This window comes from Periplaneta americana, chromosome 16 (assembly GCF_040183065.1).
Source record: "Periplaneta americana isolate PAMFEO1 chromosome 16, P.americana_PAMFEO1_priV1, whole genome shotgun sequence".
Taxonomy (NCBI): Eukaryota; Metazoa; Arthropoda; class Insecta; order Blattodea; family Blattidae; genus Periplaneta; species Periplaneta americana.
Window position 1 is genome coordinate 29,359,492 of NC_091132.1, and position 20,891 is coordinate 29,380,382.

The 20,891-nt window shown below is 36.2% G+C and overlaps 1 long non-coding RNA gene across 1 annotated transcript in view; it reads left to right on the forward strand.

Annotated features, from left to right (window-relative positions):
- The window catches only part of LOC138692276 (uncharacterized), a 612,905-nt gene extending 592,440 nt beyond the window's left edge, over positions 1 to 20,465 (forward strand). Inside the window, exon 3 of the long non-coding RNA XR_011330040.1 lies at positions 19,807 to 20,465. This is a non-coding gene — a long non-coding RNA (uncharacterized lncRNA). The remainder of the gene's footprint in view (positions 1 to 19,806) is intronic.
- The last annotated feature ends 426 nt before the right edge of the window (positions 20,466 to 20,891 follow it).

Consider the following 20,891-nt stretch of genomic DNA (forward strand, 5'->3'; position numbering starts at 1 on the left):
CGTGGTGCCGACCACACACCACCTCATTCTAGTGCCGAGGTCATGCAAAGCATGGGGCTCTACCTCCATGCCCCCCAAGTGCCTTCATGGCATGTTACGGGGATACCTTTACCTTTACCTTTTTTTTTTTACTATTAACAATAACGATGTCTAGCTTATTTAGTTTGTTACGTATCCCTATAATAAGGAAACTTGGACTTTCACTCTGAGAGAGGAACATAGGTTCAGGGTGTTTGAGAATAAGGTGCTAAGGAAAATATTTGGGGCTAAGCGGGATGAAGTTACAGGAGAATGGAGAAAGTTACACAACACAGAACTGCACGCATTGTATTCTTCACCTGACATAATTAGGAACATTAAATCCAGACGTTTGAGATGGGCAGGGCATGTAGCACGTATGGGCGAATCCAGAAATGCATATAGAGTGTTAGTTGGGAGACCGGAGGGAAAAAGACCTTTAGGGAGGCCGAGACGTAGATGGGAGGATAATATTAAAATGGATCTGAGGGAGGTGGGGTATGATGATAGAGACTGGATTAATCTTGCACAGGATAGGGACCGCTGGCGGGCTTATGTGAGGGCGGCAATGAACCTTCGGGTTCCTTAAAAGCCATTTGTAAGTAAGTAAGTAAGTAAGCTTATTTAGTTATTTACTACATCTCATCTTCATGTTGGGAGATTTTTTCTAAATGATTCAATAATTTGTGAAAGAGTCGGCCTATATTTTCCTCCTGAATCTCTTGCACATTATATTGAATATTAGTAGATTAATATGATCTAATATTAAAATGTATTTTGTTCGACAACATGAAATTCATTGCTTTGACTAAACAGTTTACGATTCACAAATGTATTTTGTTTGATCACATGAAATGATTAGTAGGAAACTACGAAAACAGAATGCCACTTCGAAATATATGCTTAAGAATACGTACTTACTCCTAATAATTTTGCTATCCCAGTTATAATTGCTGTCTCCGTGAGCATTTTCTATCGATCACCCAAGAGCATGTATAATCTTCAAGTTTAACCACAACGCAACACACAAAATAAATAATAATAATCCGTGGCGCTACAGCCCACGAAGGGCCAAGACCTATCAGCCGGCTGCTGTCCTCACTCCCACATGCCGAAGCAGAGGTGAACGACCATCCAACGAGAATGGAAGTACCGTGTGGTTAGCACGATGAGCCCCCCAGCCGTTACAGCTGGTTTGCGTAACCGGATTTCGCTACCTATCGTAGCTCCCCAAGTGCATCACGATGCTGGGTGGGCACCGGTCCCATACACTGGACGAAATTTCATGAGAAAATTTCTTCCCCCATGATGATTCGAACCAGCGCGCATTCCGTAACGCGAGTCCCAGGCAGGATGCCTTAGACCACGACGCCACGGCGCGGGACAACACATAAAATATCTAGTATAAATTTCAGAACACTGATACCTGCCTTTCCTTCCTATTTCAAAATTCCAACCTTGTGCACACAAAATAAGTTATTCGCACTGAAAAGTGCCTTTTCGTAAGCATGATGATGCTCATTCGACAAACACAAACAAATCTCCTCTTTTTAGTATTTAAAAATAATTATTGCCAATGAGATATTCGTATACTGAAATTTTCCCAATAACTATTATGTATTATAATACTGATATTATTATTATTATTATTATTATTATTATTATTATTATTATTATTATGTTCGAATTTCACTAGCTTCCAGTAAACGACTGAGAAATCCAGAACAATTTGAATTTTCAGAATTTGCACTGCTGACACCAGCTGTTCCTGCTGCCAAAATAACAGTTAGAAAATTACTACCAGTTGCAATATTTCTCAGTATCGAAATTCGAAACGAAGTTTCAAACTAGAAAATCACCATAACCCATTAGCATATATAGTAATGGGGGAAAAATGCTAAGGTTTCACCCTTAGGGTATTAAATAAGCTGATCCGGGCATCAGTGGTCGTCAGCACTCGCTGAAATGGGTAACGTGTAACGAGTGCAACGTAATATATTCCGTCGTGCGGAACGGAGAGGTAGAAAGCATACGCGTCAGCAGACACGCATGCACGCCAGTGCAATGTCTTAGCCACGGGTAAGAGACTCTAGCACGAGGGTGCACTGTTCTGGTGACCGCTGGTCTATATTGTCTCTGGAATGACATGCCACAGAAGTTGAATTTTAAAGGAAAGCAAATTTTAACTTGCAAAGATTTTCATAAAATCAGTTAAATTAACTTTTGAAACATACGGTAGTAGTTTAAATTTTTCACTTGCTACTACTTTTTGAAAGCCAGCTTACTTGACAAATAGGGCTCGGAAGTTGTTGACCTAAAAATCATAGAAAAATACCTATAAAATGATATTAAATTTCTGAAAATATTACATTAAAAATAAGAAAATGACCATGATTTTAACGGTAAAATACAAACAAAATAGTGTAGTTCCATCTGTGGAAAATATACATACTCGGAAGAAACTATGTGTAACGAAGATTTTATCTTCGTTTGCACAAATTCTTTGTTACTACACAGATAAACGCTGTGGTGCTAATACCTTCTGTACCGGAAGGTGTGGCTGGGATGATATTTAATACAGATTAAATCTTTAAGTTAAGAGTTTCATTTACACTGAATAATTTTATCTTGCAATTCGGTATAATCTGAAATATTATATAAATTATTATTTTTTGTTTTATTTTATTTTTTATGTTAAAATTAGTCACAATATCTGCTTTCTAAATCTTATTTTAATGTTAATTCAATGTTCAGCAACCAAACATATGAACGACCATACAAAATGGACTGCATTGTGCTGGATTCGCAGTACGATCTGCAGAGTACGCAGCCAGGCTCATTACGATGTTCCTCTCTCTTCTTGACTGATGCTTAAAAAGTATGAAACCGCACTTTACTGAGAAGCGGCAAGAAAACGCAAAGCAAAGGGTAAATTACAGCGCTGTGTTTTGTGCAGGATCAAGCCGCAGTCGACCTTCGTAATGGCCATTTAGGGAAGAGAGTTCATGGGAAATGTTTCAGGTGTCATAAGCCCAACATGGCAGTCCGCTCTAGGCTGCTAATGGTCGAATCGGCAGCCAGCAGATAGAAATCAGATCATGACAACGACGAGATGGCGTGAAATACTGCCGATATCTCACATTGTAATTAATGAGATATAATTTCGATATTTAATCTACTTATATATAGTAAATTTAATATTTGATCAACTTAATACTGTGATTAAAATATACATTTCGTATTGAGTACAGTACATTTCCTAATAGAATATACATCCTTCTTTCAATATTCTTATTGGAGAATATATTTTCTCGATTAATTTTGATTATACAGTATATATGAGCCGTTCAGAGCAGAAGTGGTGTAAGTCAAGAATGGGTAATGAGGGTTAAAGTAAACATTCTGTAAAATACAGTGCAAAGTAGCAATTAATATTCAGTTTATTTAAACTATTAGTAGTCAGTGAATAGCAAGAAGGACATATTAATTGCTACTTTGAGCTGTATTTTACAGAATTTTTACTTTAAACCTCATTACCCAATTTTGACTTACACCACATTTGCTCTGAATGGCTCATATCTTAAATTGAGTGTTCCGATAAAGAGAACGTGCATCTTTTATTTCATATTTAAGTAATAAAATATATATCCTTCATTAATAGAATATACTTCCTTCATTTCATATTTTAAGTAATAAAATACACGTCCTTCATTCCATAATCTGATTAGCAGAACATACTTCTTTCAATTCATATTCTGATTAATAGAACATATTTCCTTCGTTTAATATTCTGAATAATAAAATATACCTCCTTCAATCCATAATCTGATTAACAGAACATACTTCCTTCAATTCATATTCTGAATAATGGAACATATTTCCTTCGTTTAATATTCTGAATAATAAAATATACCTCCATCAATCCATAAACTGATTAACAGAACATACTTCATTCAGTTCATATTCTGAATAATAGAACATACTTCCTTCATTTAATATTTTAACTAATAAAATATACTTCCTTCATTCCATAATCTGATTAACAGAACATACTTCCTTCAATTCATATTCCGAATCATAGAACATAACTTCCTTTATTTAATATTTTAACTAATAAAATATATTTCCTTCATTCCATAATTTGATTAACAGAACATACTTCATTCAATTCATATTCTGAATAATAGAACATATTTCCTTCATTTAATATTTTAACTAATAAAATATACTTCCTTCAGTCCATAATCTGATTAACAGAACATACTTCCTTCAATTCATATTCCGAATAATAGAACATAACTTACTTCATTTAATATTTTAAATAATAAAATATACTTCCTTCATTCCATAATCTAATTAACAGAATATACTTTCTTCAATTCATATTCTGAATAATAGAACATACTTCCTTCATTTAATATTTTAACTAATAAAATATATTTCCTTCATTCCATGATCTGATTAGGAGAACACACTTCCTTCAATTCATGTTCTGAATAATAGAACATACCTCCTTCATTTAATATTTTAACTATTAAAATATATTTCCTTCATTCCATAATCTGATTAACAGAACATACTTCCTTCAATTCATATCGCGAATAATAGAACATAACTTCCTTTATTTAATATTTTAACTAATAAAATACACCTCCTTCATTCTATAATCTGATTAAAAGAACATACTTCCTTCAATTCATATTTAGAATAATAGAACATAACTTCCTTCATTTAACATTTTAAATAATAAAATATACTTCCTTCATTCCATAATCTAATTAACAGAACATACTTCCTTCAATTCATATTCCGAATAACAGAACATAACTTCCTTCATTTAATATTTTAAATAATAAAATATACTTCCTTCATTCCATAATCTAATTGGGAGAACACACTCCCTTCAATTCATGTTCTGAATAATAGAACATACTTCCTTCATTTAATATTTCAACTATTAAAATATACTTCCGTCATTCCATAATCTGATGAACAGAACATACTTCCTTCAATTCATATTCCGAATAATAGAACATAACTTCCTTCATTTAATATTTTAACTAATAAAATATAATTCCTTCGTTCCATAATCTGATTAACAGAACATACTTCCTTCAATTCATATTCTGAATAATGGAACATACTTTCTTCATTTAATATTTTAACTAATAAAATATACTTCCTTCATTCCATAATCTGATTAACAGAACATACTTCCTTCAATTCATATTAAGGATAATAGAACATACTTCCTTCATTTAATATTTTAACTAATAACATATACCGTAATTTCCCATAACTATGATCTTGGAACACAACTATGGTGAATTCAAATTTTGTATTCCATAACATAGTACCTCGTTTATCTATATTTTTGCTGTATTGTAGTTTGAAGTGGAGTCACTGTAGCAATCTACGAACAGTCTATCTTACTTCTACAATGTTCTTTGAATAGTTGTATCGTGGACCATAGTTGTGTTCCAGGATCATAGTTATAGGAAATGACGGTACTTCCTTCATTCCATAATCTGATTAACAGAACATACTTCTTTCATTTCATATTCTGATTAATAGAACATACATACTTCCTTCGTTTAATAGTTTAACAAATAAAATATACCTCCTTCATTCTATATTCTCACTAATATAATATAGTTAATTCATTTCATATTCTAACTAAAAAATTATACATCCTTCATTTAACAGAATAATAAACAGTAGACGAGGTCAAACTTGTTCTGTGACCTTATCATGTATCGTGGCTATAACACCAATGGATATGGAGGGGGAAGATAGGTTTTAGTCTGAGATGAACTTCCATTTCGGTAGATTGGTATAATATTAATCATCATGAGACAAACTATCTTTCTAATAGCTTATTCTTTCTCTTCTCGTACAGTTCACACACCAGGTTTCTCCTCCTCATCTATACAGGGTGGAAGGTAATCTCTACACCAAAATGAAACTAGTAATAAATCAAGAGGAGAGGTTTAAAAAATCTTAATACGTTTTATTTCTAACATTCACCGTTTAGAGGAAATCGTCACGTTTCTACGAAGCATTTGGCAACATCACGGCTGCTGCAGTAATTGTAGCAAGAGCGGTCACCCATCCCTTATCTTCCGCTCCCCCTCAACTGTACTTCATCTCACGCACTCAATAGTGCGCTACGTTGCAAGATTTATTTTAACGATTTGTGCAATTATTCAATTTAAATTCATGGCTAAATGGTTTAATTTGCAAAGAAAGAGAGAGAGAGAGAGAGAGAGAGACTAACTGTTCAGATTATTTTTACCTATCTGCTTGTATAGAAATCAGCCATTTCTCTCGGGCCGTTACCGCAATAGAGTGCTGGAAACATTGGGCAAATGCTATTTTCTAATTTAATACATACTCATTTCAAAATTCTCCGGAATATGCTTTTTTTTTTTTCATAGAAATTAATAATGTTATATGGTATATTTCTGGTTCTGGTGTTGGCATCATTCATTCTTCATGACGTCACTTCCGTAGAAGTTTCATGGTCCTCTTCTTTGCCGTTGTGTGGTAATTGACTGTTGTTTGTGTGATATTCGTTCTCATTTCAGAATGTGGGATACAGAGCAACGCGCAAATATCAAATTTTGTGTTTTTTGCACAAAACTCCTTCAGAAATATTAATAATGCTTGAATGATTGCTACCTATATAAAATCGTATTTGTTTTCCTTTTTTAAGGAAACTGAAATCTGATTAATACATATTTAAGGTACAAAGATAATCTGTACAGAAAAAAAGTATTATGGTTCATAGCCTTTCAACAAACAATGCATGATTGATTTCTGAAAAGGAAGGAAAAACAAAAATCATTAATGAGAAATGAGGTGCAGCATTTTGATGTAAATTCAGTCTGAATCTAAAATAGCAACAAATGTATGTTTCGGAATGGAATAGTTTTACAAATCAAGCGTATATTGTATATTGAATGCGGCAATGAGCAGTTATCTAGCATTACGTGGCGTGTCGGTCATGGATAAAGATTTAATTATCTGCACATGAGCGCGGCACAAAAACTGCGCCATAAGGGTAGGGCAGGGCAACGGCTGCGTTTCTCCATGTCTGATAATGATTTGTAATTAATTCTGAAATATTTCGTTGATGGGCAGAACTGGATTTTTCCTTGCTTTGCTCTGGAATATGATTTTTATAGACGTCATTTCCATGTGGCTATTATTTATTGATGGCTGAAAATCTCCGAGTTAACGTCATAAATTGTAATTGCACAATGGAATAAAACATGAATTTTTGACCCATTACGCTACCACATCGAGGAGACTTATAGAAAACTGCAGAATCCTAATATTCAACCTCCTGCAATGTCACATAAAAAAGGAGAGCTCTAATAGAAATTAGAATTGGAAATATTCTGTATATTAGGGTGAGAAGTTAATTATTCGGGAGATCCTGGGTTCAAACCCCGTGGTCGGCCAATCCGAGATTTTTCATGGTGTCCCTGAGTCACAAAGGCAAATGCTGGATTGAAAATTTACATAACATGATTCATCATCGTCTTCATCACCAATATCATAAACATTAAAACATAAGTTAATCTAAATCAATTATATGAATAAACGACAACAGATAGAAACTCAGCAATACTCAAACGGCCTACTGATATACCCATAATACCAAAATATCCTAAACACGCGATATGACCATAGATGTTTTCGTTGGTTATTTGACGATGCTGTATCAACTACTAGATTATTTAGCGTCGATGGGATTGATGATAGAGAAATGGTATTTTGCGAGATGATACCGAGGATTCGTCATGGTTAGCGGTCAGTACGTCTAAAGATTTAATATCTAATAAAAAATGTCTAATTCATTAGATCTAACGACAGAAGGTCTAAGAAAGTGGGTCTAAATCTATATGTCTAAAGTAAAATGAAGTCCACTACAACTATATCTAACTTGCAATGGTGTCCAATACCTCCATGTCTAACTTGCAGTATTGTCTAATTCCTTAGGTCTGAGAAAACGAATACCAATGTGCTTAATATAAAAGTTCACTATACCTACAACTATATCTAACTTACAATGATGTCCAATACCGCTATGCCTGACTTTCAATTTCGTCTAAAGGTGTGAAGGCTGGAAAACGTGCATCAGATTTTGATTCCTAGAATGTTTGAATAGAGGAAATTATACATTTATACACAGTGAAATTTACATTTTTATATCACTATCCGTGATAAATAATATTTTATTGAAAAAGGTAGGTAGTTTAACTCTCTTAATTTTCCTCTAATGATTCAGTTTGCAATTTGAACCCATCGCGTAAGGTTCTTTAGAAGAATGATCAATTTCTGTCACTATTGACTAGACATTGTTTGCATTTAGGAAATGTGTGATAATACTATATGGTTTTATAGGATCAGAGAGTGGTAACACTGATAGGTTGATAGTATTTAGGAGTTGTAATGTTATTTATCCATTATTTTTCAATTGATCTTATTATACCATGAAGTTAACTGATATTATTACTACGGTATTAGACCATACTACAGTAGACATTATTTGTGATTACATCTAATTCATAATTTGACTTTTGGCATGAGACCTTCTCCCACTAGACGATTTTAGATATAGTTTCCAATTAGACATTTCGACATTAGGTCATGCTCTAGTAGGCATTATTTGTAATTAGACTCAATTCAAAATTATACATTTTGGCATGAGACCTTTTCTCATTATACATTGATAAATTGTACACTTATTTTTCAATATACGTAATTACTCCTTAGACGTTTTGTATTTTGGACCTCGTAAATTTAGACGTAGTCTACTAACCTCAAAGCTTTCTTATGTTAATGACTTTTAAAATAATTAAATTTCTTCATCATTCTTCTAATAATATAGTTATTATTATTATTATTATTATTATTATTATTATTATTATTATTATTATTATTTATTTCATTCCAAAGACTGTACAATGGAGCATAGGAAAATGCCATGTTAAAAAAAAACATTTAAATAATACTAGTGTTAAAAAAATAGATTTGCAAGTAGGTAATAAGATACACAAGATTCATAAGTTACATAGAAGAAAATAATTACGTTTTATAATACCATATAAACAATTCTCTTTAAAAGGTACACAGCTATATAAAGTTAAAATACTCTCCAATATTATATAATGACAAGTCTATTAATTTATTTTTAATTGCTTTCTTAAAAAGCCTCAAGGCAAATGACTAATATTATCTGGTAAAACATTATAGGCCTATAACTGTTTACAAATATCAGCAAAGCTGCTATTAGTGAGTGATATGGGAGTGATAATGGAAATTTCAAGTTATCTTAACCGATGGCTGTTGATTGGTTTAGATATCAATGCCAATAAATCCGTACTATTATTTTTCTCGAGATATATGGCATTCATATCACTCTAACCTATCTGATGATATTCCCCCCCCCTTCTTAACTGTAAATGGCACAAACGCTACTTAGGTGTAAATTTTTCTGACATTTTGTATATTCGATTCCCTCATTGTTTCAAATGCATATCATTTTACCTTTTAGGTGTGTTTCCAAATTATATGTAATACGCTTTGTCAAATCTGGCAACCTTTTCATAAGGAAGCTAACTTTCTTCTTCTTCTGTAGTTACATTGTCCTTTTCTTAAGTTATTTTTATGCCTAGTTGAATAGTTTTGCACTGAGCTATTTGTAATAAAATTATTAATATTTGTTTGTACATAATTACTTCCTTTCCCTTTCATTAAAAATACATATCTATTAGTCCCCTTAATCTCTAGCTAGGTTTTGACTTTCAAGAACTTCTGCAAACTGTATACCACTAATTCTTGGTCTTTCTGATTTCATTTTATATCCAGTTCCTTCAAACTGATTAATTAATGCACAAGAATCAAATTATAGATCGCTTGACTGAGACACGAAAACGGTATCCACAGAGTCGTACGTCAAACATATAGGGTGCTATTCATAGACATTTCGCTAGCCCGCGATACGAGTGTGCTAAACAGGATTCATATCATATCATATCATATCGCTGACACTGGTTTATGAATACGAAAAACGTTAGTTCACTGATCATCCACCGAAAGCCCGCGCTAAGAATGTCTATGAATACGGCCCATACTTTTTATACTAAAAGCTGCAAAGTAATGTGTAGAAATAACATAAAATATGTCTCAGCGTAATTGATCAATTTTACAAACTTTGCGATAAAATGTTGGGAACAGCATTTTCAAGATCTTAATAGAACTGAGATTATGTATAACATGTCAATCGGTTTACGTTGTTGAGGTTTAAAAACATAATTGAGTGTTTATCGTGATTAACGGTCGTATAATTGGCAACACTGTCCAGGAGTAATTAAGTATGACGCACACCTGGTCTCTGCGTGGCATCAGATACCGCGGTACATAATCAGCGGTCTCTAAACCGTGTTTAAATCGGCACTATTATTTGTGGAATTTTGGACATCATTTGTTTCGCACACAATTTTACGGAAGGCCGCAAAAACTTACCCACACCACATTCCAGCAGGGGACAAACTTGTTGCGTGATGAACGGCGGAATATTCATCTCGGGTGAGGCCGATGAGCTCCGACGCAGAGAGGCCGTGGACCTTGAAAATAAAAGCAAGGATGACTGGGAGCAGGTAGACACGCGACCCGGTGAGCGCGTGGCGGTCGTACGTACCGAACTCGCCGTAATCCACATTTCTGATGGCTACACAAAATTTATAAAGCTTTTATCTATGTCATATAAGTAGACTTCGTGGAATTGCCACGAGAATCGCAAGGTTTACTACGCACGCGGTATAGACTGTATGAGAAGGGGACGTGCAAAGGATAGAGTATGCCTCTGATGTAAACACTGAGCAGTATACTGCGGTTACAATAAAACCTGTATCCTGCATTCAAGAAATATAATGAATGATCATTGAAGTAGGAAATGTCTAAACATGTAAATACACAATTATTTTATAGTGAGATATATTGACTCTTAAAATTTAATGTAAGATACTCACATCATCCTTGAATATGTGCATTGCAGTGAAGAGTTACGTACATTTTGAGCGACTGCAAAGTAACCCCCTCCGTTGGTCACTTAAACAGTTTTTATTTTGGGAAAATGTACGTTCAACATCACACGATGTAATACGTACGTATTTGAAGAACGGAAAGTCACTACTTTTAGTACACCAACTACAGATGTCTTGCCGTGACCTGATGGTACATCATTATTTTATAATACGAAGGCAGAATTTTTAGCAATAATGTTTCTCACCTTACATTTCACTTTTTCTGAAATTAATGAATTGTTATTTCGGATAACGGTTTGTGATACTTTATCCACTATATTAAAGGCTTCTGAGAGTTGTAGTTTAGACGATTGTAACAGGATGATGCTTTTGGGCACGATTTTAAAATTAGAATCAATGAACAGAATATCTTCTAATAGCTGTTCAGAAGGCAATAATTTTACAGCTGCAACAGCGGAACTGTCTGTACTATCCAGTTCATCAATTACCTCCATTATTTTGTCGTAATGTTCTGCATAATAATTAACAGCATCCAACCACGTTCCCCAACGGGTCAAGACTGGCTGCGGGGGTAAGGTTATTCCAGGGGCAATTGTTTGGAAAAGCAACACTCTCATTGTAGTATGTTTGGTTGAATTCTTGTCTGCACTGAATAAATGGTAAGCTTTGACTATTCCAACCACAGTAATGCAAAAACAAGTGCTTACATAGGTATACATTAGCTGTAGCTGCTCTATCTATTTGGACCGGTCACAACTCTCAACATGAACTGCTTATACTACAAGACCGGGCGGTGGCTCTCCTCCTCTATACTACCGTACATCGGCAACCTAATAGCGTGCTGCGTGTGGCAATTCAACGAAGTCTACATATAAGTATTGTGTCGTTAATCAAATCGCTAGAGCAGCGGTGACCAAAATTCGAGCTGCAGTGATTATACTCCGGGTCAACTTACTTCATACCCTAAGGGTGGAACCTAACCATTTTCCCCCCATTACTACATAATGCTAGTGGATTGTGGTGATTTTCTAGTTTGCAGGTTGAATTTTCTTTTGCCAACTTCGTTTCGAATTTCGATACTGACAAATACTACAAATGGTAGTGATTTTGTAACTAGTATGTTGGCAACCGAGACAAATATCGACAATATTTGTCGGTACTGGAGTTCCAAGAAATTGAAATTGTACTAGATTTCTGAGCCTGTTACTGGAAACTAGTGAAATTTGAACATACTAATAATTGATTAATATCGGTATTAATATATATATATATATATATATATATATATATATATATATATATATATATATATATATATATATTTTTTTAATTTCGACCGACCGGAGGCCGTTTTCGAAAGTTATCTATTTTTGTTTTCTGTTTGTTTACCTTTGTTTCCTTTGTTTTACTTATACTAATACAATCACAACACCCATGCCCGAGGCGGGACTCGAACCCACAACCCTTCGGACCAAGCGATAGGGGCATGCCGTGCCCCTACCGCTTGAGCCATCCGGGCCGGCAATTTTTTTTCTGACTAACACAAACACAAACACCCATGCCCGAGGCGGGACTCGAACCCACAACCCTTCGGACCAAGCCGTAGAGTCATTGCGTGTCTCTACGGCTTGCGCCACCCGGGTCGGCTATATTAATACAGTCCACACCTGTGGAGTAACGGTCAGCGCGTCTGGCTGCGAAACCAGGTGGCTCGGGTTCGAATCCTGGTCGGGGCAAGTTACCTGGTTGAGGTTTTTCCGGGGTTTTCCCTCAACCCAATACGAGCAAATGCTGGGTAACTTTCGGTGCTGGACCCCGGACTCATTTCACCGGCATTATCACCTTCATATCATTCAGACGCTAAATAACCTAGTTGATACAGCGTCGTAAAATAGCCCAATAAAATAAAAAAATATATTAATACATAATAGTTATTTTATGTGTTGCGTTGTGGTTATAATTCAAGACTATAGTCAGTTAAGTTTCCGGAGTTACTACTAATAATTTCATGTGGTCAAACAAAATACATTTTTAGGTTAGGTCTCATGAGTTAATTGTTTTGTGAAACCAATGAATTTCGTATTGCCAGACAAAATACTTGACATGTTGATCCCTTTCTCGTATAGTTTTCCTACGAAAATATGTTACAAATTATTGAATTATTCAGAATAACGCTCCAACATAAAGTACGGTAAGTAAATAAGTCATTTAGTACGAAGGATCGTGTGATATCTGGTAACAGTTGGCAACATTGACAAGACGGCAATATTTGCTGTTTAGGAACTGTTCTTATGTGACCCTCACTATGCATGCGACAGGCAGCCTAAGAAGTAAGGAGACGGGTAGCATGAAAACTACAACCAGAGGTGGTTCCTGTATTAATATCTTGATCAATTCTGCGGATAAAAATCTCAAGCTTTGCTGTATCAGTAATGTCACTGCTGTCATCAAGAGCCAGTAAATAATATACGATTTTTCTTGCTTATTTTCATAACCTTCCTCTTGAATATAATCAGAAATTTTCTAAATTCTTCTCTCGATATTTGGCCGAGAAATTTGTAGTTTTTCAAAATTAAAAACTTCTTATGGACAAGTTATTTAAGCTATTTTAATCGTTACTCTTTTGAGAAATTCTGTTCTATTAAAAGACTTTAGAGTACGAGATATTTCAAGCCACATTAGGTAGCTGATTTCCTTACATGTATTTATCTCTTCTTTCTCTTCCTGGCTATGATATAAGACTTGTGAAATCCTGGCGTTTAACAGTTCGTTAGCACATGAATCAGTTTTTCTATAATATTATTATTAAATGAATAACTAATAAATAGTTACCCTCATTAAGAAGATTAAAATTGAGATAAAATCTAATAATTTTATCCTTGTAGGGCATACCTGCACAAACAGCGCTTAACGAGCGCGGGCGCTCCTTCGGAGCGGGAGAGCGGTGTTTACCGCTCGCCGAAACGGAGAGAAAGATACGTCATAATGACATAGACTTGCTATAGGTAGAGGAGAGGGAAACGACCACTCAGTTATCTAGTGGAGTGCAGTGTGTAGGCCTATTCTCAGTAACGGTTTCACGTTGCTTACCTACTGCTACAGTACAGTATGGAGGAATCTAAAAGACGGAACGTAACATTTAACGATTTAAAGCTCGAACTTATTGATCTTCAATGTGGCCTAAGGGCTAAAGACCGTTTGAATAATACTACTAGCCTGGTTGAGTTTTACAAGACTAAACATTAGCAATAATATCCACGACTACACAGGCTGGCTGTGAAAATGATTGCTATGTTTGGCTCAACATTTATATTTGTGAGCAAATGTTTTCTACAATCAACTTTAATAAAGGCAAACATCGAACATCTGTAACTGATGTGTCATTATAATCAGTAGGCTACTGTTCCTTTCAGTTGCCAACAGCATAAAACCTCGTTTTGATGTCTTGATAAATAAAAATATAAGAAAATAATAATGTACATTTAAGTAGCTATAGAATTTCTATTATTTCTATAAAATAAATTTTTCTTTATTAATTAATATTAGTCCAAGATAGTTTTGCAAACACTGAACGGGAATTCATTTCATAAACACTCGTAATAGTACTTCCTTTTGTGTAGGCATACATTTTGTACGAGATCACCCCTTCTCCCAGTTCACCCTTATACAGAGCGCAGTTAACATTTGCATTCCGCTCATGAGCTGTGAGCCGGGTCGGAGAGCACAAACCTTGTGCAGGCCTATTCGAGGGAGAAGGTCTAAAAATATTAATATGCATGCACATACAGTAGAATTATAGAAACACATACATAGTGATCAGTAACAACATCAACAATAATAATAATAATAATAATAATAATAATAATAATAATAATAATAATAATAATACATTATTCAGCGTGGCAATTAATGTTTCTATATGCTCCTAATTGAAGCGTTGAGCAAAGTAAACATATTACATTTTGTCCGACAGAACAACAAAAAAATTCTTCTTCTCATTCTTTACGAAACCACCTCTTACTGCTTCTAGAGACAGAGTTTGTAGAGCGATATGATACCGCCACTGCTTGCCTTCAGTACGTGAATGAAACACACAGCAATGTACAGAAAACTCCTCGTACCCGTTTGAATGATGTAATCACGACACCCGCTTTGGTCACCGCTGCGCTAGATTGTCGGATTTCCATGCAGATAATTCGCGTTCGAATTCTGGCCTGTCCAAGTGAAATTTGTGGCGGGAAAAATTGGCGATTGATGATAAGTTCCGCGAAGTACTCCCGTTTCTCTTATGGACATTTAACCATTGCTCCATTAGTCATCATACGGTTGTAAGTAGCTTCTCTGTCATTATGCACCGAGGGCAACGCTACGGCGGCAAAAAGATCTACAGCACATTACACCTAGAGAGAGACGCTTGAGTGAATGAAATTTGCTATACAATAAAATAAATAAGTAAATAAATAAATAAATAAACAAATAAATAAATAAAAGCCCACATGTGACTTCAGTTAGCTTCCTGATCACTAAGATTCGGATAAAGTTGCTGTATCAGGATAGGCATCCTTGATCCGTGCATTTTGTTTACAAATATTAACTAGTTATCGCGTGTCCCCCAGCCGACAATAATGACGACGTATATTCAGTTCCTATTGGCTGTACTGTCTATTCACAGATGTTTCAGCTAGGGGGGTTTTAGCTAGTGGAAGGGGGTAGTGTTTATGTAATGTGAAGCAAGTCAAGACCCTATCATATATAGCTATACATCCTATCCTAATACAACTACATAATCCGAACCTTACTGATGACGTTTACAGGGTGGAAGGGTACCTATTATATTAATTCATTGATCAAGTCGTCCCGCGCCATGGCGTCGTAGTCTAAGGCATCCTGCCTAGGACTCGCTTTATGAAATACGCGCTGGTTCGAGTCCTCACGGAGGAAGAAATTTTCTCATGAAATTTCGGCCAATGTATGGGACCGGTACCCACCCAGTATTATGATTCACTTGGGGATCTACGATAGGTAGCGAAATCAGGTTGCGAAAGCGTGTCCCCCAGCCGACAATAATGACGACGTATTATCAGTTCCTATTGGCTATACTGTCTATTCACAGATGCTTCAGCTATGGGGTGAGGAGCGCTCTTCCCAGTAGGTAAGGTTTTAGCTAGTGGAAGGGGGTAGTGTTTACTTAATGTGAAGCAAGTCAATTCCCTATCATATACAGCTATACAGCCTATCCTAATACAACTACATAATCCGAACCTTACTGATGACGTTTACAGGGTGGAAGGGTACCTATTATATTAATTCATTGATCAAGTCGTCCCGCGCCGTGACGTCGTGGTCTAAGGCATCCTGCCTAGGACTCGCTTTATGAAATACGCGCTGGTTCGAGTCCTCATGGGGGAAGAAATTTTCTCATGAAATTTCGGCCAGTGTATGGGACTGGTACCCACCCAGTATTGTGATGCACTTGGGGATCTACGATAGGTAGCGAAATCAGGTTGCGAAAGCAGCTATAACGGCTGGGGAGACCATCGTGCTAACCACACGATACCTCCATTCTGGTTGGATGATCGTCCACCTCTGCTTCGGCATGTGGACGTGAGACCAGCAGCCGGCTGGTCGGTCTGTGCCCTTCATAGGCTGTAGCACCACGGATTATTATATAGTTAATAGATCAAATCAGTGCGTACAAGTTTTGTCAAATAAGTTTTTGATAAGTCCACTAGTTTTGAGAATACAATATGGAACGTTTTGCAACACTGGAAAAGAGTATCAGTGCAGCTTGAGGCCATTGCTCCGCAGTAGAGGTGAGTGTAGCTGCAATCATCCACTCTACTAGATTTGCGAGGGGAGAACAGAAAAGCCTGATCTTATATTCTTACTATTGTAATTGTAATCCCTTGATAGAGGGGAAGAGAAAGTCTGATGGCTTTATCTGTAGCAGGTTAAATAAATACATAAATACTGAATAATAAATGAATGTTAAATACTATGAGCCGGTCACATAGATGTCGCTTGTGCCAAGAAGTACAGTAGTGGCAGAAAAAAAACTGGACCGACCCTTGTAGCTGATTTCAGAGCCTTGTTCACTCCAGAGCACGATAGAGTGGTAACTAAGACTTCCATGGTTCGAATCCTGCCTGGGAAGGAAGCTTTTTTTGTTCCTTATTTAAATTTTAATCCCAATACTTTTCGATTGCAGTGATATTTTACTACTTAATTAACTAATTATTCCCAGAACATGAATTTTACCAGCTTATTTTCTAATGGCTTTCGAAATGGGCTACGTCAGCAGTGAAACTACAACAATTTCAATAGATTACTCGCTATCTTGTGAATGCGGGCGTGGCATGCGCAGTGATTATTCCGTCGGTCCGGTTTTTATTGCCACTACTGTACATACCACTTAATTCGTCAGAGACGAGACAGGGTGCATCACTGGCGGTTGATCTATATTTAAACATTCTAAAATCGATCTGGAGACCATTTTAATTTCCTTAGATAATCCCGTGATTGCGTACATTTAAATGTTTCTTTGAAATGCCTAAACTCACAGGCGTCCAAACACATTTATTTCACGTTGGCAACACTGCCTTGACTATGCAACCATTGCAGCTTGTGTTCGAGTAGCTGTTTAGTTGTACACATTTTATGCGTACAATTCTAGGTTAGGATATCTCTGTTTTCATTCTTTTCTTTTCATAAATTTCATATTTGATTAATGCCAAAGAACATCACATAAAGTGTGCGAGTAAAATGAAACAAAATCTAATAGCAACTTCAATATTCAAATGGTTTAAATATATAATATATTATAACTCAAGATAATTATTGCATTTTGATGAGTTAATTTACCTATAAATTTCGTACCATGTCAGTATTAATTACAAATGAACACAGAGACGTCTAATGGACTGCATGAAAGCTATTCCTTGTTAAGCTAAACAGATGACTGACGGGAAAATACACTCCAACCGTATAGATTTACTGTACAACTTTGCATATTTAATTATCGTAAACTGAGGTGAATTTGACCCACTGCGGTGACTTTAGCTCATTTATAAAAAAAGTGTATTTTATTTTATTGGGTTATTTTACGACGCTGTATCAACATCTCAGATTATTTAGCGTCTGAATGATATGAAGGTGATAATGCCTGTGAAATGAGTCCGGGTTCCAACACCGAAAGTTACCCAGCATTTGCTCGTATTGGGTTGAGGGAAAACCCCGGAAAAACCTCAACCAGGTAACTTGCCCCGACCGGGAATCGAACCTGGGCCACCTGATTTCGCGGCTAAACGCACTAACCGTTCCTTCACAGGTGTGGACTTTATCTACTTAGCCCTTTAGTTGTTTTTCCTCTGACACATATCGTCAAGTGAGATGTACTGCCTGATAATAGATCTTATATAAATATGAGAGAGAGAGAAAAAACAAAAACTTTGCGGCTTGTAATAGTACTGGAAGAAAATTTGAGGACAAAATATTGATGGACATAACTTTTTTGGACGTAATTTAGATAGGTGGGGAGAGAGAGAGAGACAGAGAGAGAGAGTGAGAGAGAACAAACTTTACCGCATGTAATAGTACCGGAAGAAAATTTGAGGACAAAATATCGATGGACATAACTTTTTTGGACGTAATTTAGAGTGGACGTTGTATCTGTGGGCGAAAAAGTATGGACGAAATATCTTTGGACACAAAATAGTGCACGAAACTCATTGGATAAAATGTCCTGGAACGCAATACTAGCAACAAAAATATTCTATTTCCGTGAAAATATTTCTTTCAAAATACGGTACTTGCCGTATCTTTATATACGTAGAGAGAGAGAGAGAGAGAGAGAGAGAGAGAGAGAGCAAACTTTACTGCATGTAATAGTACTGGAAGAAAATTTGAGGGCAAAATATTGATGGACATAATTTTTTTGAACGTAGTTTAGAGTGTATGTTGTATCTGTAGGCTAAAAAGTATGGAAGGAATATCTCTGGACACAAAATAGTGCACGAAACTCGTTGGATAAAACGTCCTGGAACGCAATACTAGCAAAAAATATTCTATTTCAGTGAAAATATTTCTTTCGAAATGCAGTACTTGCCGTATCTTTATATACGTAGAGAGAGAGAGAGAGAGAGAGAGAGAGCAAACTTTACTGCATGTAATAGTACTGGAAGAAAATTTGAGGACAAAATATCGATGGACATAACTTTTTTGGACGTAATTTAGATAGTTAGAGAGAGAGAGGGAGAGAGAGAGAGAGAGAACAAACTTTAATGCATGTAATAGTACTGGAAAAAAATTTGAGGACAAAATATCGATGGACATAACTTTTTTGGACGTAATTTAGAGTGGACGTTGAATCTGTGGGCGAAAAAGTACGGACGAAATATCTTTGGACACAAAATAGTGCACGTAACTCATTGGATAAAATGTCCTGGAACGCAATACTAGCAAAAAAAAATATTACATTTCCGTGAAAATATTTCTTTCGAAATGCAGTACTTGCCGTATCTTTATATACGTGGAGAGAGAGAGAGAGAGAGAGAGAGAGAGAGAGAGAGAGAGAGAGTATGGAATGTGTGCAGTATGCATAGCATTGTTTATTTGGAGAAATTACCGGAAAGAGGTCCTTATGTTACGAAGTAGTTTCCCATTTGACGAGGAACTTGGGGCACAACGACCTCTGCCACGATATCGCTGCTGAACAACATGTGTTTTGTTGCAGTATCGTCCGTCGGGAGGCTGCGATGTGATCCGCCTCGTACCCAGTCGGCTAGACTCACCCGTTATATTTAGCTCTTCCTCTTGGTGCCTCCAACCCACATCGACGGGCGGTTGAGCAGTCTGCGTCACGGAGCCGGTAAGTGCGGGGGGACAGACTGCCCTGTCCCCCAAAAAAACACAACAATTCAAACCGCGGTGATCTGTGTGTAAGATGTTAGCACCTGCGAGATGATAACGCCAGCGCCGTGCTTGTGTGTGAATGTGTGGCAGCGGCATCCTCGAGGATGGGCCGAGGGGAGTTTTTGCTCCGGCTGCAGCGGACGTGTTTGTGTGTTTATATAAAGTTCATCCCATCAGCAGTTACTGGTAAAATTCCCATGGAGTAGCAGGATGTACCAACAGCACGACGCAACGCGATAAGACCAACAAATCGGCAACGTAACAAAAAAAAAACAAGTTGTGGTGCAACTGTTGCCAACTTTTTATTACACTTTCAAGCGAATTCGAATCGGGAAGTTTTTTTTCTCTCCAGAACTTGAAAAGAGTCGTGTTTTTTCATCTCTCTCACTGCAGCACCCTTCATCCCTTCGAAGTCATTTATTGACCATCGACTTCATCCCGACACAGGCAGTTTATTCTGGTAAGAAAACAGCAGAAAAAAAAAGTTTCAAAATTGTGACGAAACATATTGGGTGACCGCAGACTAAGTCTTGGCGAGATACTGTACCTCATCTCTGCAGTGTGTCTCCAAGTAGATCAAACTTTGCTTGTTTACCTTCTTAAGACAGTTTTTCTTTATTGATTGCATGTTAAAAAGCACTTTCTTTGTTAATGTTGATGTACATTATGAATAATTTAACCTTGCTTTTCTAAAGGAACCTGTCTTTAATAGTACATTATGCAACGAGCCTATAATGGTAGTAATTAAGACGCGAGTATGTTTGTTTATGAAACCAGCGCAAGCGATCTTTAATAGTACATTATGCAACGAGCCTATAATTCTAGTAATTAAGACGCGAGTATGTTTGTTTATGAAACGAGCGCAAGCGATCTTTACTAGTACATTATGCAACGAGTCTATAATTC